Here is a 27,165-nt window from a genome sequence, read left to right as displayed (position 1 = left end):
CAGGTACTCATGAGAGAGAGGATGGAGGGATTGGGTAGTGTTGTGAACTGAGATAAGGTCTTTTTATTCTTTATTCATATGCCTTTTATGTCTTTATTCTTTCTCCTAGACATATGTCATGACTGAGGATGGCTCCCAAATAACTGGGAAAGCCCATATGGCTCTATCCCAGACGGTCTCTGGACAGACCAGCTTCAATTCTAAATTCCATTCCTAGGCCAACAGCGTGGTCAGGGGTGCTGTAGTTACTGACATGACTGCTGGGCCCTCCCCATGAGTGGAGAGAAATAGTTTCCATGAAAGTGAGTTTTATATATATATATATATATATATATATATATATATATATATATATATATATATATAAAATTTGGAGAAACATTTTTCTACGATCCAGGAACTACTTAAAGACAAGGCAGCTTATAATGACAACAAATTTTGTTTCCCATGATTCTGTGGGTTAAGCATTTGAGCAGGGCCCAGCCATTGCCTTGGGTCTGCCTGCCCTCATTCCTTTCTTACATGATGTCCCTTGGGACTGGGACAGCTAAGGTGTCTGCTGCATTCAAGCAACTTATATGCTTGGGCTGCAGTAGTCTCTCTCTGTGTCTCTCTCTGTGTCTCCATCTCTGTCTCTGTCTCTCTCTGTCTGTCCTTTTCTCTGTCCTTGTCTCTTTTCACAGTGTCTCTAGAGCCCTTAGTTGGTGGGTGGACTTTTTATTCAGAGGTTAAAATAGAAGGTTCTAAACCTTCTAGAAGCCTAGGCTTGCACAGTGTAGCCTCTGTAGCAGTTAGAGCAGGTTACAGGTTGTTTGAAGGCACGGGTGTCAGGTGTGCTTCACTGGCAACCACTGAGGTACAGAGGACCAGGATAACCAAAGATGATGTAATCCAGAAAACAACCAGGTCTCTTTGGTTCATTTAGCTAGCTGTTCAAAGAAGATATGTTCATAAGAAACACAACAAAGCTAGCTAAACTCATTGGGCACGGAGACTAGTACAACCTTCTGCCTTGTCCTGAGTCCAGAATGTCAACCCCATCTCCGAGGCAGACAAAGAGTCACTTGTTACTGATTTTTCCCACATCCCACCTGGGCCTCCGTGCCTTGTGGGCACAGCTACCCTCATTCCCCATGTGGCCTGCCTTTCCTTTGGTGTGTCTGTGACATCTATCCTCTTTTGCTGCTGCCAGGCTAGTCCTTCTAAACGAGTGCTTCTGTTGTACCGCTCTCTGGCCTTAAACTAGTCAGTGAGTTTCCTTTATTCACCAATCAACTCCGATTACTCGGATGCTCGATGCTTTCCTCTGTTCTGCTCCAGTCAACATTCCTAAGTTGACCTACTGCTCAGATGTGGAGCTGTTCTTCTGCATTGCTCTGTCTGTTGCTCTACTCTCTCTGGTCCCTTAGCCATGTGGGCTTAGCTTCCTCTCTTAGTTTCATTGACATTGGCCTTTCCTTCCAGGGTCTTCAGGTTCCTTTTCTCTCAGCCACAGGGTCCCAGTTGATTCGTGGTAAACATATGGCAAAGATTCGGTGGAAAGGCAAGCCACCAATTTTACCCCATCATCATCCCCCTCTTGGTGTGGGACAGCGAGCCTCGTCCCTCACTCCTGGGGCTCACAGTCTGAATGTACTTCCTTCGTGAATGAGTTGGTGTCTATTTGTTTATACTTCCAAATGATCAATCCTGTTCTGTCCTCTGAAATGAAAAGGAGGGGAAACTTTCTCTTCTGTTAAACGGTTTCTCAGATTGTTTTCTGAGTGTCCGAGTCTCTCAAAATTCATGTTGACACCTAATCCCCATTGTGATTGAGACACAGGGTCCCTGCTGGTTGATATTGATGATCATCTTGACACAATCTAGAGTGACTAAGGAAAAAAGACTCTGGGCGTGTCCATGAAGGGCTGTCCAGGTTAACCAATTGAGATGGGAAGACCCACCCCTAAATATGGCAACATCCCATTGGCTGGGGTCCTGGATGGACTACAAAGGAGAAGCTGAGCAGGGTACCAGCGTTGGGTCTCTGTTTCCTGGCTGTGGATGCAGTAAGAGGAGGCCCCTCACACACCTGCTACCACGCCTTCCCTCACTGACGGGCTGTATCTCTCTCAAGTGTGACTTCCTTCTGTCAGGTCTTTGATCACAGAAGTGAGAAAAGTAATCCAGAAAGAGACCTTTGGAGGCCTTGTGTCTTAGTTTGGGTTTTACTGCTGTGAACAGACACCATGACCAAGGCAAGTCTTATAAAAAAAAACAACATTTAATTGGGGCTGGCTTACAGGTTCAGAGGTTCAGTCCATTATCATCAAGGTGGGAGCATGGCAGTATCCAGGCAGGCATGGCACAGGCAGAGCTGAGAGTTCTAGGTCTTCATCCAAAGGCTGCTAGTGGAAGACTGACTTCCAGGCAACTAGGGTGAGGATCTTATGCCCACACCCACAGTGACACACCCATTCCAGCCAGGTCACACCTATTCCAACAAGGCCACACCTTCAGATGGTGCCACTCCCTGGTCCAAGGATATACAAACCATCACACCTTGTGACACACACAGGGCTAATGTGAAGGGAGTGTGTTCATCTGCAGTCCCTCACATGGCAGAAGACGTCACCTTTAAAGAATGGATCTCTGCTTGGCACATACTCTGCCAACCTTTTTATCTTGGCCTTTGCATCCTCTGGAGCTATGGAAAATAAAGATGGGTTATTTATAGCAGCCTGGTGTTCAGTGCCTCACTGGGCTGAGACAGGCGGTCACCGTGTCCTCTCCAGTTTCTGCTTTCTGTAACCTTCACCGTGGCAAACACGGATGTTTGAGGAGCCCCATCTTGGTCTGGGTAGAGTATTGATCTGAGCGTTCTCCTTGCTCCACTGGGTTCCTTGGGGTTTAGAGCTTACGGATTTGTCTTCAGCCACAAACAGAACAGGGCAACACACTAACAGCCTTCCAAACCTCCCAGCAAAAGAAAGTATCATGTTTAAAATAGGACATAAAGGGTGCAGTATGAATCCCACGCAGTACTCTCTGTATCAACTTGGATCGTCAGGAAGTGACCCCCTCACATCATACTCATGTACACTTTTACAGAACTGCTTTTCTGTAGTAGGTTGAAGGCAGTCTATCACCCACCCCCTCAACACCCCCAACCTCCCCTCCACACACCCTGGAAGCAGGAAGATCAAATTTTGGTGACATTCTTTCCACTGGACCATCAAAAAGATGGACAAAGGAAACAATCTTAGTTCCTGCAGTTCCCATGGGACCTCACATCCTGAGGAGAGACTAACTATCAATTAGGTCTGGTAGAGCCTGGGCCAGAGGGTGCTGTCAGGGACTGCCTGGAAGGGTGCCTGATGATCAAAGGCAAGCTCTTCGGTGTGTGTTGGCTTGGTGTGTGTTGACTTCAAAACACTTTCAAGGTTTTTTGGAAGGTAGCTTCAGGCAAAGGGAAGGGAAATGTTCTCACAGATCCTCTAAACCCTGGAGATTTGGAATCCCCAGAGACCCCAGCATTCCGTGCCACCTTGTCCCCTGTGGCTCTTCATGTTTGTCGTTTCTCTCATTACCAGGTTGGTTAAGCTCATCCCAGGTTAACTGCCCAGGTCAGCGATTCTCATCCTGTGGATTGTGACCCCAGAGGGTATGGAACTACACCATCACAGGGGTCACCTAGAGACCACCCAGAAAACACAGAAAATTACATTATGATTCACAACAGCAGCAAAATCACAATTATGGAGTAGCAACAAAATAATTTTAGGGTTGGGCTCACTACACGTGAAGAGCTGTATTTAAGGGTGGCAGCACTGGGAAGGTTGACAACATTGCCAGGCCACCGCACCCTTGAGTCCATAGGGACAAGTTGACTTGTTCTGTTTTTCAGAGAACAAACAACTCTTTCTTTGGAGCGACTATGCAAATGGAGCAAGAGGCTGTGTTTTGCAGACAAGGCTCACAGAGAAGTGGATGATAACTGGGAATCCACAGCTGGGGCCCGTGGGTCCAAATATCCCAGGAGATATCCGACATTCTTTCTCAGGAGCAGATCAGCTCTAGTCTGTAATAAATTTAAATGTTTAAAATTTAAACTAAAATAAATATTTGTTGATGCAGTAGAGTAACGCCCACCTCTCTGATGGTTTGGACTGAGAAAGGCTCTCTGGTGTGGTGCAGCAGTGGCCCTGATTGGCCCACTTCTCTCTAAGCTTCACTTTGAGCCCCGCCCTGTTCAGCCCCTCCCAGCTTTAAAACCCATTTGTAACCATTACTCCACGCGTCAGGTCTGTTGATGAAGTACATTTTCTCTCTTTGCCTTGGTGGCTGCATGCAGGGACAGGCCTGGCCACAGAGGTGAGAGGGAGATCCGGCCCCTCACCGCCAGAGGCGCATGAATCACGTCAGAAGGGGTTGGTAACCTGAGCCCATCTGGCAGCTCACCACAGACCTCCATGACACTCCTTCCAACTTAATTTCAGCCTAAGGGATGCTTTTAAGAAGATTTTAGAGCTCAAAAACATCTCCTCAGAAGAATTGTAGTTACATTAAAAACTAATTATCAGAGCTTAGGGGTATAGATCTGCTGCCATATTTTACACAGAGAGCAATTTATCTTCCAGGCCCTGAAATATCATTATATAATAGGTTAAAGACACTAACGCAGGGGATACTGGGGAAAGATAGTAAAATCACGGGAAAAATGATGCACAGTGAGATTATGACAGAATAGCGCTGCTCTCTTGTAGCAGCTGCTTCCAACAGACACAATTTAAGACTAACACCCAGAATGAGCTGTGCATAAATGTGTGGGAAGCATGGCTTTTTTTGTCTTGGTCCCCCGATTAAATGTGATATTTATCTATCTCTGAAGTGCTTTGCTGCTGCTTCTTCCTCCTCTTCCTCCTCTTCCTCTTCTTCCTCCTCTTCCTCTTCTTCCTCTTCTTCCTCCTCTTCCTCCTCTTCCTCCTCTTCCTCTTCTTCCTCTTCTTCCTCCTCTTCCTCCTCTTCCTCTTCTTCCTCCTCTTCCTCTTCTTCCTCCTCTTCCTCCTCTTCCTCTTCTTCCTCTTCTTCCTCTTCCTCTTCTCTCTTCCTCTTCTTCCTCTTCCTCTTCTCTCTTCCTCTTCTCTCTTCCTCTTCTCTCTTCCTCTTCTTCCTCTTCCTCTTCTCTCTTCCTCTTCTCTCTTCCTCTTCTCTCTTCCTCTTCCTCTTCCTCTTCCTCTTCCTCTTCCTCTTCCTCTTCCTCTTCCTCTTCCTCTTCCTCTTCCTCTTCCTCTTCTTCTTCTTCTTCTTCTTCTTCTTCTTCTTCTTCTTCTTCTTCTTCTTCTTCTTTTTGGTTTTTTGAGACAAGGTTTCTCTGTGTAGCCCTGGCTGTGCTGGAACTCACTCTGTAGACCAGGCTGGCCTCGAACTCAGAAATCCGCCTGCCTCCGCCTCCCGAGTGGTGGGATTAAAGGCGTGCGCCACCACGCCCGGCTTTCTTCTTCTTTTTGATTCTAATTACCCACACCTAGATTGGAAGACTCCTCATTCTCATGATGTGGATCTTGTATATCAGAGTCTACAAATACACACACACACACATGAATATTATTATTGTTGTTGTTTTTGTTATTATTATTATTGTTGCTGTTGTTCAGTTGAGAAGGCTATGTGAATCATGGTGTCTGGGGTAGTTAATAGGAAACACAATTCAAAATGGCATAAATGACAACTTACTATTTCAAGTAAGTGAAGGAGGCTTCAAGTCGGAGATTCAAAGGTGTCCACTTCTTCAAGCAGATTCCTTCACATTCCCAAGATGGCTTCCGGGAACTCCCAGAAGATTATATCCACTGGGTATCTTTGTCCTGGAGTTTTTTTCTGACTGGATTATCTTTGATCATGTGGTCATTGCTGAATCAATGCATAGGCTCACGGGCTTAGCTTAGACTGCTGGTCCTGCTCGTGGGGCTGATGTTCCAGTCAGGGTTCCTGGATACATGAGGGCCTTAAGTGGGAGCCTACTGAAGCTTCAGATGTGTGTGTGTGTGTGTGTGTGTGTGTGTATAAGCCTATACAAGTTTGTATGCATGTGTGTGTGTTTTGTAAGTGGGGTACCCATGCATGTGTGTGCTCATGCAGGTGCAGGTCAGAGAACAGCCTTGGGTATGGCTCTTTAGGAGTCATCAGTGAGATGTGGGACTCCTGTCGTAGGCTACTCCCACTGGCCAGTGAGCTCCAGGGATCTACCTGTCTCTATCCTCTCTAGTTCTGGGATTATAGGTATGCAACAATTCCTGAATCTTTATGTGGGTTCTGTAGGATTAAACTTGGGTGCTTGTGCTTACAAAACACGTGCTTTATGGATTCAGTTCTCTTTCAACGCTGAAGTTCCAGATGTTTACCACAGACAGGCAAATGGTCCATGGTTCATGAAGGCATTACTGACATAACTTGTGTTGAACCCAGGAAGCCTCCTTCAAAGGGCTTTTCCTCTGAACCTTTGTCATTCTAGCATCTCCTAATTCTTAGACCTTTCCTCTATGCCTTCTTCACTGTGAATGTCACTCTGACCTTTGTGACATTGAGTTTTGGCAAAACAGCAATCCCAGAAAAACCACAGGAGTTGTCATCTGATGGTGTGAAATGTTGGGAAGGACCAAGAACAGAGACCCAAACCCCCAGTTAACCTTCGACAGGTCACTTTCTCTCCCCGGGACCTCCACCTTCTTCACAGGCAAATACAGAGCAATCGATGCCCCCTGTAACAGAGACCGAGCTAGGCAGGGCTGCTTGAAAGAGTCCCCAAAGCACCAAACATTTGTGTGCACACAAATGATCTCTATCTGGAGCACCTGTGTCTATTTTGTCCCAGATATGAACAACTGGCATGAAGAGTGGTTCATTTAAGCCTCCAATAGATTTTATTCAGCTAAGTTTCTCATTGATGCAGTCTGTCAACATTGCCCCCAAAGAAAGGCAAAGATCTTTAGGAGAGTTTTGTGAGACCCCCTTCAAGGCCGAGGCAGGATGCACATTCATAAGAAGCTCTTAGCTGCCTCTTGTGGAGGCGGGGTGATTATGTATGTAAATGTTATTCTACTTTTAATTAAACTACAGCCTCATTGAAATGGAAGGTGGAAAGATCCTGACTCACTCCATATCGAATGCAACATACCTTTGAGGTGGGAAAAAAAATATGGAAGTAGAGTTGGAATCAGATCTAGGATACCTCCTGTTTGTGAGCTGCCAAGTGCATCCTGGGACACAACCCAAGGTCGTTTGTAAGAGAAGCAGCTGCTAGCCGGGCGTGGTGGCGCACGCCTTTAATCCCAGCACTCGGGAGGCAGAGGCAGGTGGATTTCTGAGTTCGAGGCCAGCCTGGTCTACAAAGTGAGTTCCAGGACAGCCAGGGCTACACAGAGAAACCCTGTCTCGAAAAACCAAAAAAAAAAAAAAAAAAAAAGAGAAGCAGCTGCTCTGAACCACTGAGCCAGCTCTCCAGCCCCATTGTGTGTGTGTGTGTGTGTTGATGGCAGTTATTCTGACTGGTGTGAGATGGGATCTGTTTGATTTCTCTGATGATAATAGATATACTAGTATTGTTTATGTTCTTTTTGATTCAGTTTTAGGAATCTTATGCATTGAGAAGTTTCACCATTTCTTCCTGACTTTTCAACTTAATCAGAATATAAGTTTTCATAAATTTCTTTTAATCTTTAGTTATTTAGATTTCCTTTTTATTTAATTCCTTGTTTTCCTCTTATACATTTCTGTTGATTACTTTGGTCAATTATTTGTCACTCTTGTTTGTTTTGAAGCCAGCTCTTTGTTTCATTGTTTTGAATTGTTCATTTAGTCTCCATTTAATTAATTTCTTGGTGTTTCTTTTTTTTAAATTTTATTTTATGTAAACAAGTGCTCTATCTATTTGTATACTAGCATGCCAGAAGAGGACATCAGACCCCAGGATAGATGGTTATGAGCCGCCATGTGGTTGCTAGGAATTGAACTCAAGACCTCTGGATGAACAAGTAGTGCTCTTAACCACTGAGCCATCTCTCCAGCCCCCTTGCCTGGTGTTTTGAAAAATTATTCCCACATATTAATTTTGATTGAAAAATTATTCCCGCTATTAATTTTGAATTTTGTTTGTTATTGCCTTTCTACCATCTAGAAATACATCACTGAATTATTTATTTAAAATTCATTTGATGGGCTGGAGAGATAGCTTAGCAGGTAAGAGCACTGACTGCTCTTCCAAAGGTCCTGAGTTCAAACCCCAGCAACCACATGGTGGCTTACAACTACTGGTAATGAGATCTGACGCCCTCTTCTGGTGTGTCTGAAGTCAGCTAGCTACAGTGTACTATTTTTTTTTGAGATTAAAGTTATTTTATTAAATCATGCACATCACGTGTGTTAGTGCAAATAGTTTAAGCTGTACTCCAGAAATTCTATTGTACGTTTTATCTTTACAAAATAGATTTCAAACAATTATTTACTTTAAAAAAGATAATTTTGAAGTTATGCATTTCATAACAGTATTTGCAATAACTATATACAAGAGGTACTGGGTACCACTGGCATATCAGCATTCTGTGGTGGGGTGGCTTCCTGCAACAGAGAATGGTAAAATGAACTATACTACAGTATTTTCTACAAGTCATTTGTGGCTAATTCCTCCATGAATATAGTGATTCTCCCGGCAATGATCCCAATAGCTTTAAATACAACTTTTATTTATTTATTTATTTATTTATTTATTTTGGTTTTTTCGAGACAGGGTTTCTCTGTATAGCCCTGGCTGTCCTGGGGCTCACTTTGTAGACCAGGCTGGCCTCGAACTCAGAAATCCGCCTGCCTCCGCCTCCCGAGTGGTGGGATTAAAGGCGTGCGCCACCACGCCCGGCTAAATACAACTTTTAAAGTAAAAACAATGACTGCCAAACATCACAGGCAAATTATATCCTAAACTCCTTTTTCAATATCTGGCTAGATCTGGGTGTTCTCATACAACATTCAAGCCAATTCACTGGCCTTCCCTTCTAGTCTTCCCTGACTGAAGAAAACCTAACCATGTGATACTTTAGGATACTGACATCACTATGGTGCTGCACAAAACCACAGCTAAACTTTAACCTCTGTGCTTAAATGTATAATGCCAAGCAGTGCTGAGGTGTGTCACTGTGTATGGAACAATACCAACCTTGGGAATAGTGCTACTAATTGACAGGCTGCTCCAATTAACAACAAAAAGAGAATAACCATTTAGCTACAGTGTACTTATGTATAATAATAAATAAATCTTGGGGCTGGAGCGAGCAGGGGCTGAGCAAGAGGAGATGACCAGAGTGATCAGAGACCCTAAATTCAATTCCCAACAACCACATGAAGGCTCACAACCATCTGTACAGCTTCAGTGTACTCATATACATAAAACCAATCAATAAATAAGTCTTAAAAAATTAAAATTCATTTGATTATTAGTATTACTTACTTAATTTATTTTTGGAGACAAGGTCTACAATCTAGGCTGGCCTTTGAATTTTTTTGGTTGACTTTTGTTGCTGCTTAGGATGACCTTATTGTTGATGATTCCTATTGCCCTTGGATTTATTCATTTCTTTATGTCCAGTAATGTTTGTTTTACAAATTGGCTTTACCGACATTTATTGCACATTTCTTTATAATTGTTAAGCTTACTGGTGGACTCTTCCCTTATTAATATGCAGGCTTGAGTCTACTTTATCAGACATGACCTAGCCACTGCTGCTTCTCTTTGGCTTCCATCTGTTTGGTATATCACTCACTGCCTGTCCTTTAACTTCCAGTATCTGTGTTTCTTGGCCAATGGGGTGCAGTTCTTTCAGGAAACAAACAGTTTGACCTTGTTTTGAGTCCAGTTATGTAGTCTGTGTCTTTTGGTTGAAGAGTTAAAAGTCATTTACATTTAGTGTTATTGCCATGTATTTACTAATTCCGATAATTTTTTTTCTACTTGTTTTGAGCGCTGTCTGCTTCCTTTCCCCATATGTGTTTGGGAGTTGGTTATTTTACTGAGTTGCTCATGGGTGATTGCTTTCCTAATCTCATCTGTTTGTTTGTCCTGATCGTAGAATTTATTCTTCCCCGAGTGCTGCTGTTTGTGACAGCCTTCGTCCCCTGTGTTAGCTTAGAAGCCAGGGACTGCTTTGGTGCACTAATCTTAGAACATCTTTGTTTCTTCATCAATTTCAAAAGGTAATGTTGCCGGGCACAACAATCTTGGTTGGCACTTATTTACGTCCAGGGCTTGAGGTATATCAACTCCAGGGTTTTCTGAACTTTTAGGGCTTCTGATATGAGTTTGCCTTTGTAAGTAGTTTGGGGCTTTTCCTCATGGCTTTCAATATGTATTCTTTGTTCTGTGACTTCATCATTTTAATTGTAATATGTCCTGGTTACACCCCTTGAGGGGCATGAATGTTTGGGGCTCTACATGCCCCCTTTGAGATGGGAAATTTTCTTCTGCTTTTCAGTTGGTCTCTCAGTTTCTGCCCAGTGAATTCTTAATTTTGTCTCTTGACCATCCCCTGAGATCTTGAAAGTTGTGGTCTTGATAGTTTTTTCTTTATTTCTTGGCCTTGCATTCAGTTTCTACCTGAGCTAGTCTACTAGTAATGCTTTCAACTGTGTTTTGTATTTGACTGACTAAATTAATTCCTAGCATTTATGTGATTTTTTTTCTTTCAGAATCTCTATTTACTTGGTCAATTTCTCATCTATGTTATTGATTTTCTGATCCATCATTTGAATTCCTTTCATTTTTCTTTCCCCTCTTTCCAGTCATATCCTCTGCCCCCCATAACACACACACACACACACACACACACACACACACACACACACACACACACATGCACTCATGGGTGTGTGGTACTGTGCTTGGCCTGAATTCATGTTTTCACTTCTTTTATCTGTTTATTTGAATCCTCTTTTGGTTTATTGATCTTTTGATCTTTTTTTCTTCCTTCCTTCCTCCCTCCCTTCCTTCCTTCCTCCCTCCCACCCTCCCTTCCTTTTCTTTCTTTCTTTCTTTCTTTCTTTCTTTCTTTCTTTCTTTCTTTCTTTCTTTCTTTCTTTCTCTCTCTCTCTCTCTCTCTTTCTTTCTCTCTCTTTCTCTTTCTTTCTTTCTTTCTTTCTTTCTTTCTTTCTTTCTTTCTTTCTTTCTTTCGAGAGTGTCTCACCATGTATTCCTGGATGGCCTAGAACTCTCTATGTAGACCAGACTGACCTCTAATTCACTCAGAACCACCTACCTCTTCTTCTTTAGCACAGGGATTAAAGGTGTTCAGTGCTACACATGGCTCATCGGCCACTTTAAAAACTAGACTTTGGAACTTTTTTTGTGTGATGCTTTATCCATTTAGGCATCTTTGGATCCAGCTGTTGTGGCACTGCAAGCTTTTGGAGCAACATCTGTTTTCATATTTCTGAGTTTCTGCACAGCACTGTGCATATCTCAGATGTTGTTCCAGATTGGCAAAGACACATAAAAACTCTGAGGTTTATAGCTTCTTTCTTTCTCTTTGCTCAAATAATTTCAGGTTTTGGATTAAAGACAGAAGACCATAATTTGCATACATCTACCTATTTAATGAGCACATAGCTGGTGGCAGATGTTATAAGAAGGGCAGTGGGTACAACTTGACAAGACTGGAGTCTTTCTCCAGGGGACTCACACAAGCACTACTCACTACTGATGAGAGGAGAGGGACAGGCTTAAACAGAGCCACATGGGAATGAGGTGCAGAGAGGCAAGGAACTGAATGAAGTGTGAGCGCACTTACTTTCTTCGTGTCCTGAGGGTCCAGCTCAGAGCTGAGCCAAGGGGAGAATGTGTGGATCTGATGGGATTAGTGATCTTCCAGGAAGACCAGGGTTCACTTCTGTCTCTGCACACATGTACCAAGGAAGGGCTGTGCAGGCACACAGTAAGAAGCCAGCGATCTATAACGAATACTAGATCTAGAGAAAGAATACTCACTGGACATTAACCCTGAAGATATTTTGATCTTGGACTAGAATTGTGAGAAATAAATATATGCTGTTTAACCCAGTCAGTCTCTGATATCATGTGACAATCATCAAAACAGACTAATGCCCTGAGAAACCATCTATTTCCCAACACCAGGGTTGGCAAACTTTGATGCTAAGGGCTAGATAATAAATACCCAGAGTTTTCAGGCATACAATCTCTGTCTGAATGATTCAGCTCTGTATTGATGTGAAAACAGCCATATATGGCACATAAGTGATCAGGCTAAAACTTTACTGATGATCCCTTAAGTTTGTATCTCATATAGTTTGTACAAGTCCTAGAATATTGGGTGGGTTTTCTTTTTTTTTTTGTATTAAAAAAACTTGAAAAAAAATTTAAAAACAGTCTTGAGTTCAAAGGACACACAAAAACCATGGCTGTGGTTTTCAAGCCCAGGGCATGAAGAGAAACTCTTTATGTTAAACTGCAGTTGGATACGCCATGCTTGAGGGGTAATAATTCTTAAAGGGAGAGCAAATTTGAGAACAGACACCTTTAACTGTGGGGCTGTGCTTACCCAAGCACTCATTCACATGCTGCCCTCACCCTACTCCCACCTGGAGACAGAATCTTGCTGTGTACCCCAGGTTGGACTCAAACTTGTCATGTAGCTGAGTCTAGCCCAAGTACCTGATTCTCTTACCCCCAGAATGGCTCTTGAGAAATGACTGTCATTTGCAAAACCAATTATTTATGCACAACTTGCATGCTGGATGTTCTATTTCCAGATTCTTATGAGAATCACACAACATTTCAAATAGTTTGTTTTTCAAACTCAATTATCAGTCACGTGCAAGTGGGACTTTGGATACACCAGGATTTTGGTGAGAGGGAAAGTTGAACTTGAATCAAGCAGGCTGCTCTGGGATCTATGTCTTAGCAGTTTCTGGGATTTTCTTCCTGTGCCTTAGAAATGGGAGTGAATAGTGGGAGCTGTGCTGCATGTGGGAGTTGGTGATCCATTTAAGAACCACATGCTCTCCGTGCTGTTTATATTCGAGTTCACTCTCTCCTGTGGGTGCTCACCTGTGGTGGTCATTGGAAAGAACTGCTGTGTGTGTGTGTGTGTTTGTGTACGTATGTGTGTTTGACTGCATATGTGTGTTTACATGTGTATGTGTATGTATGTGTGTACATGCGTGTACATATTTGAATATATGTGTGTGTATGTTTGTGTACGTATGTACACATGTGTGTATGTTTGTGTACATGTGTGTGTACACGTGTGTGTGTGTATGTGTGTACACACCCATCATTTGCTTCTCTTTTCCATTAGGTAGCACTGGCCACCTCAGTATCACAGAAACCCCAGGACTTGGAGAAGCTGTAGCCTTCTTTATGCCAGAAATAAAAGGAAAATAAAGCTAGTAAAGACAGGTGTGGAGGGGGCTAGAGAGATGGCTCAGCGGATAAGAGCACTGGCTGCTCTTCCAGAGGTCATGAGTTCAATTCCCAGCAACCACATGGTGGCTCACAAACATCTATAATGGGATCTGATGCCCTCTTCTGGTGTGTCTGAAGACAGCTATACTGTATTCATACACATAAAGTAAATAAATCTTTTTTTTAAAAAGCCACACATGCCAAGTGTGGTGGAAAAAAAAAAGGTGTGGAGGAAGCTAGGTTGGAAGAGGAGGTGACTGGTAAGCAGGTAGAATTCTGGTTTTATTGGAGGAAAATGGAAAATTACAAACATTTTTATTTTATTGGAAAACTGAAGGTCCTGTCAGTCTACCCAAAGTATAAAGAACAAGCTGGATCGCTTGTGGTTCACCTACCAAGGCAAATGTCCTGACTTGTGACCAGCCACCCTGTTTTCTTTGATGAACAGAGCTTTCTTTTAAGTAAACAGTTAAGGCCTAATTGGATCATTGGTGTGGTGTCACAGTAATTAACGGACAGCCTGGAGTAGTTACATATACCTCAGCTGGAGCAACACCAAATATTGCAGGAAATCGGAGGCTCTCTGGGATCCAGCCAGGACCACCATTGTTCTTGGTGATGAAGAGAGACATCCGAGTGTCTCCAGTATTCCCCATATGTTCTGCAGTGATCAGAACAAAATCAACAATGGCTAATTATCAGTGCTTTGTTATTATGCTTAGCTAAGAGAGGATGAAAATGGCCTCCAGGAGGGTACGCAATGTTCACATTGATCTTGTGTCTTGTTCATTCATCAGCTCAGACTGGGATGCGGACACCAACTTGAGTTAGTTTAAACCTAACAAAGGAACTCACTTAAGGACTCAGGGGGAAGGCAGGTGGACCTCTGTGGAGGAATCCACTCAGGGAAGCTGGCAGCTGGCAATCCTCTCCTATCTCTGCTTCTCTGAGGGCTAGCCCTGTTTGTTTAACCCTTCCTTGCTCACATTCTAGTTCATATGGGGGCTCCTCACAGTGTTTCCATGTTGCATAAGTTGGGGTGTGAATAATCTCCAAAGCGTAGGCCATAGCAAAATGTGGGTCATCATGAGGAGACAAGAACTTCCCAGAAGCTAGCTGCTTCTTGTTGTTTTTGTGAGGCAGTGTCTCATGTAGCCCAGGCTAGCCTCAAACTCACTATGAGGTAAGGGATGACCTTGAATTTCTGATTCTCTTGCCTCTACCTCCAAAGTGTTGGGATTATAGGTGAGCATAGCCATGTTAGTTTGTTTGGGCTGGGAACTAAACCCAGGATTTCATGCATACATGGCAGATACACTACCAGCCGTCTACAGTCCCAGCCTGCTATCTTCAATTAATTGAAGTTTGTACATATATGCATGTTGATCATTTTTAGTGCTGAGTATCAAATCCAGGCCTCTCACATGTAAGGTAAGCAGTCTGCCAGAGCCTTACCCCAGCAGGTTGATTTTCATGCTTGTGTTGCTGGTTTTGGATGGGAACTCCTGACAGTTTAATAATGGGCTCTTTGGACTGATCTGCAGGAGCCGATTGGAACACACTGCTGCTCCCGTCCCACTTTGGCAGCTCTGAGCACCTCCCTAAGAGCCCTATTTTACCCTTCACATTTGATGTCCTGTTCATCATTATCTCCATTCTGCAGATTGGGAAAATGAAGCCCAGAGACCTTTGACTACTTAAAGTCACACAGTTGGTCAACTGCTGAGCAGAAATTCAGATTGGGGTCCATCCTTAGCCTCAAAGCTCTCTTCCCACCTGCAAACATACTCTGCTGCTGGAAGAATTCAAAGTCAGGTGCTTGAATGAGAAACCCATGGAGGGATCGCAGCAAGTGGGACAGAGAGAAGACATAGGCTGAGTGAGATTGAGAGAATAAAGCCGTGGTGTTATTTCTTGCCTCTTAATCCCTATCTCAGGACAACCGCATCCCTTCTTCCTTCTGGTCTCTAGGGGCAGGATACCCGTATTGACTTTATTATAATTTGGGGTTTCCAGCAGCTCCGGTTGAGTTGAATAGGGTATGGATGCTCATTTCTATCCTGCCCATTGTTGGTCACCCCCAGCCACTTTGTGCTCTCCTGACCTCAGGTACTGGGCCCAGTTAATTCTTCCTGCAATTACTATTCATGGTCAGCTAAGCAGAGCTAATGCAACAAACCGGCTTCTTTTGAAGGTCACGTTACAGGTCTCCGAGCTCCTGCCGAAACGGTGCTTGTGAATGAGACATTCTCAACTATCCTAGGAATTTAATTTTCCTTTTTCTGAATTTTCAAGTCTACCTATTGAATTCTTTCATGTGATTCCCCAGGAAGCCTGATGGGCTACTCAACCAGACAAGAGCAGAGTCAAACTGTTGTTAGCATCTAAAGATGTTTCCTTCCTGACAGGACAGGGTGGGGGTACCCGTCCCTGCTTGCCTGAGAGTGACTGGAAAATTATACATATATTGTTTTGGGGGGAAGGCTGAATTTGGATTATTTCAAAACAATCTGCATCCATTTCAGGTAATTTCCTGGATAACAGAAGCAAGAAGAAATATTCTTTTAAAAAAAGATTAAAAAAACATATTTTTAGAACAGCAAAGGTGACCTCATAACAAATGCATAATGCAGTTTGTAATATTTCGAATGGTCCAAAATGGTTAGAATTCACTTAGCGGCTTTGGAGAAATCCTAATGAGGCTAAAATGACGACACGAGCCAGCCAGTTCTGCCCTGGGAAAGAAGGTCAACACAATACGTCTACTGTTCAGCCGATAAGATAGCACAACACTGTTTTATCTTATTTTCTTTCTTTTAATAGTTAAAATAGCATCAGTTTTAATGTATTTTACCTGAAGAAACAAATCTAGGAACAAGCTAACATCTGATTTTTTTAAAAAACACTGTTAATTCATAGCAGATTTTGTTTATACTTTTTCCTTTCTCAGATTTTATTCTCTCTCTCTCTCTCTCTCTCTCTCTCTCTCTCTCTCTCTCTCTCTCTCCACACACACTTTTAACACAGTGTCTCATTATGTCACCCAATCTTAATTTATGACTCTTCGGTCTTGCCCTCCTGAGTTCTGGGATCACAAGGCACGTGCAATCAGGCCTAGGGTCAACCGGTTTGTTTTTTGTTTTTGTTTTTCCTTATTTTGAAACTGACACATAGCATTTTGGAGCCAGCAAGTCTTATGTCTGTAAGATTTTTGATTCCTATCTTGCTTTCCCTAGGGAGCGCTGGATCTGGTGATCTGTAGGTCTCTCTGGTACCGAGTCATCTACATAGCTCCTTCCTCTGGATTTCAAGTTACCCCAGTCTTTCTTTCCTTCTTGTTAAAATGTTTATTGATTTCTAGAAGTTACCTTCAATTCTTCTCCACCTTAAAAAAATAAGGTGGCGTGCACAGACTCTGAAAAATGGTGGGACATGGCCCTGCATGTCTGCTGGGGTTGGGTCTCCAATGCTCAGCATCCCTGCTTCATTTCATCCCCGCCTCAGGATCCCACCCAGTGCCAGGCCTTTCAGCATCCAGTGGAGAAGACCACATAAAGACAAAAGCTGGAATGCCAAGCAGCCAAGGAGTTGCTTAGCAAGAGACCCAGGACATGCATGTTCCAAACTGTGGGAAAATAACCCTGCTCTCTGAGTAGTTTTCCTAGTGTCCAGCTCTGAGGGGAGCATGTGCAATAGGCCCCGCAGGCTGGCATGTGGGGGTTCTGCACCCAGCTCAGAGAATAGGTCTGCTAACGCAATGGTCCCAAGGTAGATAATGCTCAAACTTACAAAGACCCTTCTTCTCCTTCTTCCCTCTTCTTCTCTCCCCCCTCCACTCTTCCCTTTCCTCCCTCATCCCCTTTCCCTTCCACCTTTCTTCACCTCTCTCTTTCCTCCTCTCTGCTTCTTTCCTCTCCCCTCTTCCCTTCTCCTCTTCACTCCTCTCCTCTTCCCTTCCCCTCTTCCCTTCTATTCTCTTCTTCCTCCTTCCACTTTTCCCCTCCCTCCCCTTTTAACTCACCCTTCTAGATCTCCCTGGAGGCTCACCTCCGCACCTCCGGCATCCACAGGTAGATAACTGCTAAGCAGCATCTGCTTCCTTGCCTGCTCCACCTGCTGTCCTCACCTCTGGAGTGCAGGGAGTCAGGGAGTCCTAAAGGATTCTACTGTCAGAGCTGCAGAGACCCACAACTGCATCTTCAAGAAAAAGCAAAGCAGAGCTCTCTCTTCTAGATTGCTTAGCTAGATTCCTAAACCAACACAGGGAAAGCGGGAGACTGTGCTACCGATGGCAGCTTAAAGTCTAAGCCGTTGCACATCGAAGGCCCTCGCCTAGTTCTCCTGCAGACCTGCAGACCTGCAGACCGACACAGATGCTCGGTCCCTGCGGCTGCCTGATTGTTTCTAGAAAAGAGAAAACCGGCGGTTCCTGCTGTAAAGTTCTTCTCCAAAGGCATTAGGACAACAGACATTTCCGACACGTCAAGTACAGGTGATTAAAGCAGGCCTATGCAAATCAGTTAATATCTGTAATTTCCCTTGTTCTCCAATGCTATTAGTTATTTCAAGGGTAAAAAAGGATGTTTTAGTTAATTTTTTTGAATCTTACTAGGTACCCGTAGCTTAACTTAATGATTTGTATAAGTGATAGTAATTGCTAGGACTGCGGTCGAGTATTATTAGCTATAAAATGAACATGGTTATATGTTCAACAGAACTAGCAAGGGACAGAAATGCAGTTGTATCCAAGAGAAAATAATTACAGCAATAATCAGTGTAATTCATGATAATGGCTGAATTGAATTTCACACCATAGCTCCAAGCACTTACATTTAATGAATGTAGTTTGTGCTTGTTGACTAAAAAGGTTTTTAGCAGAAAATCGATAATGTAACTTCAGTGTTTCTAATTGCGTTTGCAATTATTTTTTTTTTAAGTAGCGGTTCAATAAGGATTTTGTAGAGAAAATTGAGGTATGCGAGGGCTGTGAATGCTGGTGTGTTAATTACTCTTCCTGTACATTAGTGCCGCAGTGCCTTAATATCTATTTATTACAACATATTGATTAAAATGGATTTGTATTCAATTTTAAGGCTAGCTAATGTAATGGACATTGAGACTTTTCTGGAAGCATTGGCTGGGATTACAACAAGTCACTGGTGTAATGAGGCTTTCTCCAAGAGATTTCAGAGTCTACTGGATGAAGCTAGTGGTGGGGAGGACCAGAGAATAGGGAGGACCAGAGTTGAACTAGATTCCACAGAAAGAGGCAGGGTCATGTAGCCCCAGATATAAGTGTGTTGGGGAGTGTCAGAGCCTTATTTGGGATAAATTGTGTGTGCTTTTTTTTTTCCCCCAGAGTCTGAGGGTCCCAGGATCCCCCTAGGGCAAAGCTTCTTGGCAGAGAGTGTTCTTAGTTTGAAGAGGCCGAGGAAGCTTGCATTGCTTCAGCCACTGGATTTTGGAGGAGACATGCTAGGCACCGCATTTGTGGCTCCCATCGGTGTAATGTGGACCAGCATTCTTGGCTTGAGTGTGATTCATTTACACATTATTGTTCTCATGGGTTTCACTAGAGCTGCCTTCAGGAGTAGAGGTGAGGGGTTCTTTAAGGAGTGTCCACACATCTGAGCATTACCTGTCCATAGAGCTTTAGGGAGGGGTGGAGCCACGAGAGCTCCTCCCTGCCTCGAAGAGAGAGTGATTTAATACTCCTAGACAGAACCAATTCTAGGCTTCTTGTACGGTGGCCAGATTTACTGTGCTAATCCTGCTGATCCGTAAGCATGGGAGATCTTTGTATCTTCTGAGATCTTCTTCAACTTACTTCTTCAAAACCACGAAGTTTTTAGTATACGAGTCTTACAGTTGCTTGCTTAGAGTTACCCCAAGATATTTTATATTATTTTAGGTTACTGTGGAAGGTGCTGTTTCCCTGATTTCTTTTTCAGCCTGCTTATTGTTTGTATATAGGAAGGCTATTGATTTTTGTGAGTTAATCTTGTATCTAACTACTTGCGGGAAAATGTTTATCAGCTGTAGGAGCTCCCCATAGAATTTTTGGAGCCACTTATATATACTATCACATCACCTGCAAATAATATACTTTGACTTCTTTCTTTCCAGTTTGTATCCCCATATGATCTCCTTCAGTTGTCTAATTGTTCCTGCTAGAACTTAAAGTACTCTATTGGATAGCTATGGAGAGTGGACAACCTTGTCTTGTTCCTGGTTTTAATGGAATTATTTTGAGTTTCTCTCCACATACTTTGACATTGAGGCTTTTGTAAGTTGCCTTTGTTTATTATGTTTAGGTATAACACCAATGCCAGCAAGACTTCTATGACGAAGGGGTGCTGGGTCTTACCAAAGGCCTTGTCTACATCTAACAAGATGATCATGTGGTTTTGTTTCTTTCTCTCAGTTGCTTCCAAGGTGGATTACAGTTATTGATTTTGTATATTGAACCATCCCTGCATTTCCGGGATGAAACCTACTTGATCATGATGGACAGCCTTTTTGATGTGTTCTTGGATTGAGTTTTCAAGTATTTTATTGAGTATTTTTGCATCTGTGTTCATAAAATGAATCAGTCTGTAATTGTCTTTCTTTGTTGCCTTTATGTGATTTAGGTATCAGGGTAGCATTGATCTAAGTATTTGCTAGGGATTAACCTTAAATTCATTTAAATAAAAATAATTGATGTATTTTCAAAAACAAAACTAATCCTAAACCTTCTTTCCTCTTTTCTTGTGTAGAAAGAAAGGAAGGACTGATGGCAGTGTGTCACAGTCCACAGGAGGCCAGAGGAGGCCTCATCATTCCCCATCATTGCCTTCCTCCCCTTAGAGGCCTTATTCTAGGGTCTATAGGTTTGGTCTTGCAAGACACTGTGGGGGCTCATACACCAGATCGTGTGATTAGCTGACAGTCCCTCCATGACCAGCCTTTGGGACACAGGCATTGGGCAAGGTTTGTAGCTGGATGGTCCCTGGCCTGACTATCTCAAAACCAAATTTAATTTTGAATTTGTCCAGTGTGAGGTGGAGGAGGAGGAGTGTGTGTGTGTGTGTGTGTGTGTGTGTGTGTGTGTGTGTAGCATACCTTTGCCTGTTTTGGACAGAGATCAATACTGGGTGGCTTTCCACCTTGTTTTTTTTTGAACTAGGGTCTTGTCTTCTTTTTTGTTTGCTTGTTTTTTTTTGTTTTGTTTTTGTTTTTGTTTTTGTTTTTTTAGATAAGGTTTCTCTGAGTAGCTCTGGCTATCCTGAAACTCACTCTGTAGACCAGGCTGGCCTCAAATTCAGAGATTCTCCTAACTCTCTCTCCCAAGTGCTGGGATTAAAGACATTCACCACCACTGCCCAGCTGAGTCAGGGTTTCTTAATGGACACATAGCTCAGCTACATCATGTGGCCAGGAAGTCCCACAGGCATCCTGTGTTTTAACCCTTTCCCCCTATACTAAGGTTGCAGATAAGAGCTACCATGCCTTTTTTTTTTTTTTTTGGTGGGTGCTGAGGCTCCAAACCCAGGCCCTCATACTTGGATGACAAACACTTTTCCTGCAGAGCCATCTCCCCAGCAACCCAGAGGTCTGAAGTCCCAGCTCACACAGTACTGCAAAAAGGACTGTGAGAAGGGCTTCCATCCTGCCTTTTGACGACATCTCTTAGCATAGACATATTCAAAACAGCCATGGGCAAGACATGTTGAGTGTCTGGGTGGCCAAGCCGGGGTTGCTGGCCTTTTAGAGAACTACTTCTCTTCCAGTGAATGGCTGGGCTCCCATCACCACTAAAGAGGCTTTCTCAAGATTCCAGGGCTCATTAGCCAGTTGCCTCTTCTGGCCTCTTGTGGCTATCAGACACACTGCCATTGGTCCTTCCTGCTTGTGGTTTGTGCCAGGTGTGCCATGTAGGTTGCTTGCTTTTATATCTCTGTGGGTCAGTCAAAGGGAGTCCCATTTTCCAGATGAGGACAGTAAGATTCAATGGGTTAAGCTACTGGTCTAGGTAGCGGCAGCAGTAAGGTCAGTGGAAGAGGTGGCGTTAGTCCCTCTGTCGTTCTGTACAATTCACTGACTTCTTGGCGTCTGACCAGTACACATCACTGCCTACAGTGGGGGTCTAGCCATCATCCCCCCTCCTACTTTTACCCATGATACCCTGATCCCAAATCACTGTTAGATGACTGACTTATGTTAAGGTACAGGTGGCTCTGACTAGATTGTTTCTCTTCATGGCAGGCATGGACTTTTGCAGGGTCCATGTGTTGAGCTGTGATCTGGAGCCTGCTCAGGGCATTTCAATATCCTGGGAGCATGTTGGTACTCACGTGCTAGATCATACCTGCTTCTTAGAGAGGAAACAGGACGGAGAAGGGGCATGGCAGGTGGGTTGTCAAAGTAGGGTGATGGGTGTGGGAGAAGCAGTTCATCCCACTGGATACCTACTGTGTTCTTTACTTCCTGAATGCAATTTGACCGTCTGCGCTGGGGACTTTAATGGTGGTTCTTGTGTTGACTTGCCCCTGGCCTTTATTCTGTCTGCATTTTGGAAACATTTTGTGATCACCGGCCAGTTGACACAGGGTCTCCTTATGTAGGCACCTGAGGTTGGCCTTGAACTTAGGATGGTCCTCCTGCCTCAGCCTCCTCAGTGCTAGGGTTACAGGTATGCACTATCATACCAGGCACTGCAATTTGGAAACTCTGAAGCATTTGCAAGGGGTAGAGAGCCCCTGTAATTAAAAAGAAGGATGAAAGCTGCTCGGGGAATGGAGCTTCTGACATTGGATTCCGTCTACTCTGCAGGGGAACAGCCCCCAGGGAACAGCCCCTTCCTTTGCTGCCCCAATGAGGAAACATCCAATCCTTTGATAAGCAGTCATTAATCTATGGATTAAAAACCCCATGCTTAGCTACCTCCCTTGATCGCTTTTGGCACATGGTGTAAACAGAAGAATATGGCTCCACGAGGCCAACCAAGAGCCCAGGGTTGGTGAAATGATCTCTCTGCTAGACTGGAAAAGACAGACACCCTGACTGTTTGACCAACAAATGTACAGAAAATAGCGGCTGATAAGTAGCAATTACGTAATAATCTTGTCCAAAGAAAATGTGGGCTGAAATTAAGATGGTTTTCACAGGAAAACATTAAGGTAGGTATACAAAGAGTTCCTAATAAATAGAAATAAATAGTGCAGGGTTTGCGCCGTGGTTATTTTCAGTGGTTATCTGACCTGTCGCAGTGTCTGTTCAGGTGCATTTTCTGCGGGGCTCAGCGCGGCATTTTGCTCTACAAAAACAACTAGATCCTTTCCAGCCAATGATTACTTGTAATTATGCTTTCCCCTGCTATTATTCTAATAGACCTGTCATGCTGCTGAGAGGACTCGCGTTTGGAATATACAACGGCTTTTATGGATGGACCGCGGGAACACTTAATATCGCCCTATTTTTGAATTATCAAGTTCTCTCCTTTTGAAGTCTGTGTTAGTGGAACTCCTATTTATGAGATGTGCTGTGCTTAAAGGTTTGTTATTGATGAGGAGGTCCAACAGAGCCTTTATCGAAAGTACGGCAGCATTCTCCCTGAGAGATAAATAGCCGTGCTAAAAGGTAGGGTGTGTACCTAGGCTGCAAATTACTAGCCAAGTACCTCATCCCAGTATACTTCAAAAATACCTTTATGCTTCTTGTTTGTTCTCCTTTCCATTGAGATGAATGACATTTCTGAGACACAGAGGGGTGAGGCGTGCTGGTCCTCACTGATCATCGGCGTTAATTGTGTTGCAGGGCGCGTTTGTTCTGGCACGGATGTCTGTCTGCAGACGCACCTATGAGCACGGCTCGCAGGCGCCGTGCTTGCCATTTCGGGAATTTGCTTGGCTTTGTGTTCCTTTAACCAAAAGGTGGACCTGGCTGGATTTCAACACTTTTTGGAGGACAGAAGGGAGCATGCAAATGAACCAGCCACTTTGGCACCTGTTTTGGAGACTCTGAGTGAAGCTGGGGGCCAAGCAAGAGCCTGTAGCTTTCAGGCTGTACAGAGCGTCTCATTTCTGGTTTGGGAAGATGGAAGAGGCAGCACAAGAGATTTAGAGTTCCGGGGGGTAGCCTGATGCAGGAGGTGCTATCAAAAGTGGTCTAGGGTCTGGTTATCCGGGCCGGTTGGATGACCACTGCCTTTTGTCCAAGTTCCTTTTAGCAGCTCCACCGAATAGCTCATCTGTGGGCTCAGAGGTGGAGGCACGTTGAGCCTAATGTAATTGGACGACGAAGGCCCTGTTTTGGCCCTAGGCATCTGTGGTGTATTGTGTGAAAAGATACATGGGGTGGTTGACACACAGAGAAGTTTGGAGGGAATTCATGCTGTGGTTCTCTTACATCGTGTAGAAATGCATTTTGAGGCGTTCAAGCTTCCAGCTGGTATCCTGGAAGCAGACATCACTCCCTTGGCAGCCAACATGGAAAACACAGAGGCAGGCCCAGGGAACAGCTTTGGACCATGTGGCAAGAATTTCCCATCGATTCCCCAAAGCAGGCAGGCTATTGCTCCCGCGCTCGCTGGCTGTTTTTCATTTAGAACCTTCATGCATCAGAACCTTGCCTACACACTCCCTGTCTAATTCATCTTCACCCATATATTTTACCATTACAGATAGCCTTCCCCTTAAGCTTGTCTATTTACTAGCTGGTGTGACAGATGACAGCGACGCCGAGCCATGCTAGATGGCATTTGTGTGGCTGTGGTGCCAGAAGCATTCTAAGCCCGGGTGTTGCATATTTATTGATCTCCATATTCCCAATAATCTGATGCCCGTCACATTTGACAACACTATGTGGCGGGGTCAGCTAGATGGGGCTAATGAAACTCTTTCCAAGATAGATGTTGTTTTCCACAACATTACCCTTGCAAATAGCTGTCAGTGGGGGTATTTCACCATCGGGCTAGGCATTTGAGAACCTTCATTGTTGTTGTTGTTGTTGTTGTTGCTAATAGTGGGCGTTAACATTAAACAAAACCTGAAGCTATTAGGTTTCAGGATTTGTAGATGAGAGAAAACTTGGACTGCTTGGCATCTTTCCAAATGAAAATCTTATTAACAGATGTGGTGCTTGTGGCAAAGTCCTCAGTAATTGGAGATTGGCTTGGCTGTCTGAAATGTTTGACAGATTAGCCTGAGATGATATGAAAAACCAAATGGGAAACGGTAAAGTCTAGAGGATTAAACGGGTGAGCAGAAGGGCTTGCTGCAGACCACAGGCATGAAGTACTTCCCATTTCTTAGCTTCTGGCTGCTCATGGGCAACCAGCACCAAACACATTGAGCTTTAAATAAAGCCTTGCAAAGAAATCCTCCCAAATAAATAATGCAGAGGAATTGGGAAGAGCCCCCAGCATGAAGAAGAGCTGGGCGTGTGAGTTAATGGCATGAGTACTTCTGGGCACTGATGAGGATGCTAGGGGTGGGTGTCTTCACCTGCCCATTTGAAAGTCCCACAGAGGGTCAGTTTAAGACTCTGCACTGTATGTTTATGGTTTTTATGGTCTGTGTGTATGTTTCAGTACAAGTGTGTGCAAGTGTGTATGTGTACAAAGGCCAGAGGTCGGTGTCAGGTGTCCTTTATCACTCTGTATCTCCCCCCTTGAGATGGGGTCTCTCACCAAAGTCAAGGCTCACTGATTGGTTACACTGGCTGGCTAAGTGAGCTCAGTGAACCTGTATGCTTCCACCCCTCCCATTCCAGTGCCGGGATCACAGATGTGCTCAGCCGCACCCTGCTTTTTTACAGGAATGCTGGGGATTTGAACTTAGGTCCTCATGCTTGCATGGCAGGCACTTCACCATGTGTGCCTGGCCCTGAGCGCGCTTTTGAATGAGGGTTTTCTGAGTAGGATGCAAGTTGGTTCTCTAATCAGCCAAGACTCATAGGTGGCTCTCAGTTCCTGTTCTGAGCACCTCGCTGCCTACCCTGAAGCTTTTTGAATTCTTTAAGGAAAGCCTCTTTAATTTTAGTTTACAAAAGTAGGTTATGTCGAGTGGGCTCCAGGAGAAGATACAAACAGGAGTCTACAGTGGAATGAATGATCCTCAATTCCCCCACTTCATTCCATGCTTCCTCAATGATCACTTCATTTCTCCAGGTCTAGCATTTGGGGGCATTGGCTCACCTCATGGTTCACACACTCAGTCTCAGAGACCTGGTTTGCTTGTTTTTGTCAGGCTGAGGGAAGGATACCAGAAAGGAGCTACCTCTTGGGCCTTCTTCTTTCGAGGGTGGCAGCCCTTCTGTTTATCATGTCCCTTTCCACTGTGTGAAGCGAATGGCATTGTTGAGCTCCTGAGCACTGAAGGTCAGTTCTGGACAGAGGCTCCTGTTCTTTCCAGATAGGAAACTGTCTTCTCCTTCATGCCCCCCAGACTCCCAGGGAACATGCATACTTTTGAGAGAGTACGTTCCCTGTCTTACAAATACCTACAAGGGATAAGGAAAATGAAATCAGACAAAGACAAAAAGCCAACTTCACATGAGGCTGCCTACAATTTAAGAGTCAAAATTTTCATTAAAGAAAAACACCGTCAAAGAGGATCGTGTAAGAGATGCGAGTTAAAGCCACCCCAGTAGTTTTAATTTAGGCGTAAGCAAATTACATGGGTAGTAGTTGCTATAGTAACTGCCAGACAATATGGCATTTATGTTTCTATTGAGGTGTCTTTTACTTCACCAAAATAAGAGTGGAAAAGGGTCTTTAGGAGCATGCAGATCCCACCCAAAACAGACGACTCTCATAAACATTTTACTTCTTCCGTTTTAGTGTTTATTTAGAAGAGAATGAGTATCTACAATTATACACAGCCTGTGAGCTTTTGCTGTTGTTAGAAATATCTCCAGAACAAGACGTCCACTTCAATGCCCAATCTCCTTGGCATATCTGGAGGCACTCTGCCTGCCAATTTGGCTGCCTTGGGAGAAGAGAATTCTGTGGTTCCCTTGTGGTATGATGGAACTATTGAATCAGACCCAAAGATCAAGAAAGCTAAAGAATTCAGGTTAGGAAAAAACGCTGTGATTTTTATGTTCTTTTCAGAGTTTTTGATAATTAGCATAATTTTGAAAAGCACTCAAGATCCTTTCTGGAGACAAGATGTTGTCTTGAGTCAGTGCTGCAATGGCAGTGGAGCTGGAGCCGGTAGCCATGGGGATGACTGGAGCTGGTAGCCATGGGGATGATGAGAAGGGAGCTGCCATTTTGCCTTGAGACTTCTGTGAACAGACTGGTTTCTCAGGCCCTACTGTGGGTGTGAGGTTTGGCAGCAAATTCCTCAGGGAAAATACCTAAGAACAGTACTTGTCTTTCTTACAGCTCCAGGTAGATCCCAATGTGGTTTGGGCAAATTCAGTTTGCATCTAGTTCTTCTCTATTATTAAGATAAAACAAACTGATATTAATTTATTTAAATTATACTCATCAATCAGGCCTTCTGCCATTTGGGACAGAAAGGAGAATTAATAAGAAGGTGAAGTGCAGAGGTACTGATGTCATCCTAATGATGTCATCCTAAGTGATGGCCCCTGAAAATGAAGCTGGCATGCGCCTTGCTTCTGTGCATGTTCTTGACTTTGCTCTCTTAGCAGAATCACGTGCAGTTTGTTCTCTGCAAGATTACATTGAACAGTCGGGTGGGTATTGTTTCCAGTACCAAGAAATCCAA

Source organism: Mus caroli, unplaced genomic scaffold (genome assembly GCF_978045245.1).
Source record: "Mus caroli unplaced genomic scaffold, Mus_caroli_1 scaffold_8, whole genome shotgun sequence".
Taxonomy (NCBI): domain Eukaryota; kingdom Metazoa; phylum Chordata; class Mammalia; order Rodentia; family Muridae; genus Mus; species Mus caroli.
This window is presented reverse-complemented; position numbering follows the sequence as displayed.